Source organism: Anabrus simplex, chromosome X (assembly GCF_040414725.1).
Source record: "Anabrus simplex isolate iqAnaSimp1 chromosome X, ASM4041472v1, whole genome shotgun sequence".
Taxonomy (NCBI): Eukaryota; Metazoa; Arthropoda; class Insecta; order Orthoptera; family Tettigoniidae; genus Anabrus; species Anabrus simplex.
The window spans coordinates 175,233,246-175,236,420 of NC_090279.1; the positions used below are offsets into that span (position 1 = coordinate 175,233,246).

The following is a 3,175-nucleotide window of genomic DNA, read 5'->3' on the forward strand; positions in this document are numbered from 1 at the left end:
CATGTGACTGCTAGCTCCTGACAAGAAATACGGAACAGCTCAGAGACAGACGGGAGTACAAATTTTTTAAAAACGTAAAATGGATAAAACACTTAATTCCGCTATAATAAATCTGGTATTCCGCCAAAAAATCCGCTGTCCACTAAATGATATATTTCTCCGCCGACAGTCTTCTGATTCCGCCAAATTTAGCGGAAAATCTGCTAAGTTGGCAACACTGCTAGGGAGTATCATTTTTACGCCATTCGTGGCTCTTGCCTTTTTTTGTCCAGTACTTCATTATTCGAAGTGTCGGGTCCTTCTTTTCACCCCCTGTGGGCGAGGGACGCAGATGAAGAATACACCCACAGAATCCCCTGCTAGTCATGAGAGGCGAATAAAAGGAACGACAAAGGGATGACTCTTTTGGAACCATGACACAATCTGTGATTAGTACCATTACGCTATGAACACCATGGGTCGACTTTACTTGCGATTCGTACCACTACATGTGCCTGGTTGTGTTCCCTCTTAGAGCAATAATCACTAGTACCTGAGGAACTCGTATCGGTACTGCCTCCAGCTGCATCTGTGCTTAGTATCATCGGGGGAAGATGGGAGTAGTACCATTATATGAAGAATACCATGGGTCTGAGGTGCCTGTGGGTGGTGTCATATTATGTGATACACCGTAGATTTACATTGCCTACGATTAGTACCACTATGCGAGAACACCATGCGTATACGTAGCCTGTGATGAGTATTACTGTGTGAGCAACGCTATGAGTACACATGGCTTGTGATTAGTACCACTACAGTATATGAGGAACTCCACGGATCTAGCCGGCACCCATGATTGGTACTTCTGTGTGAGGAACACCATGGGTCTGCGTTGCTTGTGAGTAGTACCCTTCTGTGAGAAACTCATGGGTCTGCGTTGCTTGTGAGTAGTACCATTATGAGGGGCCGGTAACCTGGATTTTAGGCCCCTTTGGACAACAAGCATCAGCCCAGAAAATAAGGCATTATGAATCGGATTCACTGATTGTTTTGGATTCATTGTCATTTTTTCATCATCATTCGTTTTAGATTCTAGTCAGTGGATATATTTTGATATTTTAATTATCGTTTCATTTCGTTGCACCTAGCGTCATTAGGGGCCGATGACTTAGCTGTTAGGCCCCTTTGAACAGCAAACATCATCATCATCATCATCATCATCATCATCATCATCATCATCATCATCATGTTTAATGCCGAGATATTGTTAAGAGGCTTGGTTTCCACCGTTTCTGTGCTGAGTCCCACTTTTATTGTAAAAGCAGGCCATGTCCTTAATTGTTATTGTGTATCAATACACATTCGTAAGCAGAAATGTTCGAAGATTTTGATACAGTAGATACGCAACAAGGATAGGCCTAAATGTAATCACTTGACCATCACAGTTTAAGTTATTTATACAATTTCTTAGCAAATTTAACACTCGGCAGCCATTGCTCTATCATGGAATTAAGTTACATAAAAACGGAAGCAGAGTTCGAATAACTAGTTACCATCTACATATCCACATATATTGTACTTATTTCATATTGTAAATTTTAGCATGATATTAAATTATTGTTTTATTTAATTAGATCTTTCTTATTATTATTATTCTTATTATTATTATTCGTAATCTGTTTACCCTCCAGGGTCGGTTTTTCCCTCGGACTCGGTGAGGAATCCCACCTCTACAGCTTCAAGGGCAGTGTCCTGGAGCTTCAGACTCTGGGTCGCAGGATACAACTGGGAGGATGACCAGTACCTCGCCTCGCCTACTATGCTGAACAGGGGGGGCGGGGAGGTTTGGAAGGGATAGACAAGGAAGAGGGAAGGAAGCGGCCGTGGCCCGGCATTTGCCTGGAGAAGAAGTGGAAAACCACGGAAAACCACTTCCAGTATGGCTGAGGAGGGAATCGAACCTTCCTCTACTCAGTTGACCTCCCGAGGCTGAGTAGACCCCGTTCCAGCCCTCGTACCACGTACCACTTTTCAAATTTCGTGGCAGAGCCAGGGGGTATAGTGCGCATTGGTATCACCCAAATATCACTATAAAATTTGTCACAAATGGAACATAATAATTGCTTTTACACATATCAAGTGAAAAATATTTGGCAAATTAAGAAATATTTGATTTTTTGAGAATATTATGTATACGTACTTTACCACTTTACAAGTACATTTGGCCACTCTAGTCATATGGACAAAGATAATAAGAATCTACAGACATAACACTCCCATTAATCCACAGACATAGCACTCGCATTCCTCGGTGCTAGCCCTGGACCTCAAGAAAGTAACAAAAGACGGCATCAGCAGCGGAATACGACATAAACCAGTCCTGTCTACAAGCCTTAAGTATGTTTTCATATTTCTCAAATAACGACGGTATTTCTTAATTTGCCAGAGATTTTTCACTTGATATGTGTAAAAGCAGTTGTTATGTTCCATTTGTGACAAATTTTATAGTGATATTTGGGTGATACCAATGCGCATCATACCCGAGCCAGGAATCGAACCCGGGCCTCCGGGGGTGGCAGCTAATCACACCAACCACTACACGCTACACCACAGAGGCGGACCTGCATAAACTTACAGCGCTGTAATGTAATGATAGCAGTAAGCTAAATCTATAGACGTGGACAAATATCCCTTGAGCTGTTTTATCATCTGTACTGTATAACAAACTATTTCTTAAAGGCAATGTAAGCAAAGAGCACTCTCCTTGTCACAATTGATTCTTATACATCTTAGGGTGCTACGTGACAATATGACCGTGTGGCCTAATGGATAAGGCGTCGGACTTCGGATCCGAAGATTGCAGGTTCGAGTCCTGTCACGGTCGATAGCATTTATTTTTACCTCTAGTTTTTTGAAGTATTGAATTGATTACTACTATCCTATGCATTCCCCAACAAGTAAAAATGCTTACAATTTCACATTCCATTGTTTTGGATGAATTGACCACGAATATTAAGGACGGTCAGTACTGCCATCGTATGTGCTGAAGCGCCTTGCTGTTCCGAAAACAACCCTGCTTTTAATTTATCGCCTGTTTCATACAATGTTACAATCGCCATTACCATTAAGTGGCCACTGACTCAATCCTGGCATTTGCATTGTGTGCTGGAAATGGTTTGTATTTAATGCATACGAC

At 41.8% G+C, this 3,175-nt stretch overlaps 1 non-coding gene across 1 annotated transcript; it reads left to right on the top strand.

Moving 5' to 3' along the window:
• Positions 1-2,790: 2,790 nt before the first annotated feature.
• On the top strand, positions 2,791-2,863 carry TRNAR-UCG (transfer RNA arginine (anticodon UCG)). The gene has a single exon. It is a non-coding gene; the product is annotated as a tRNA-Arg (tRNA).
• The last annotated feature ends 312 nt before the right edge of the window (positions 2,864-3,175 follow it).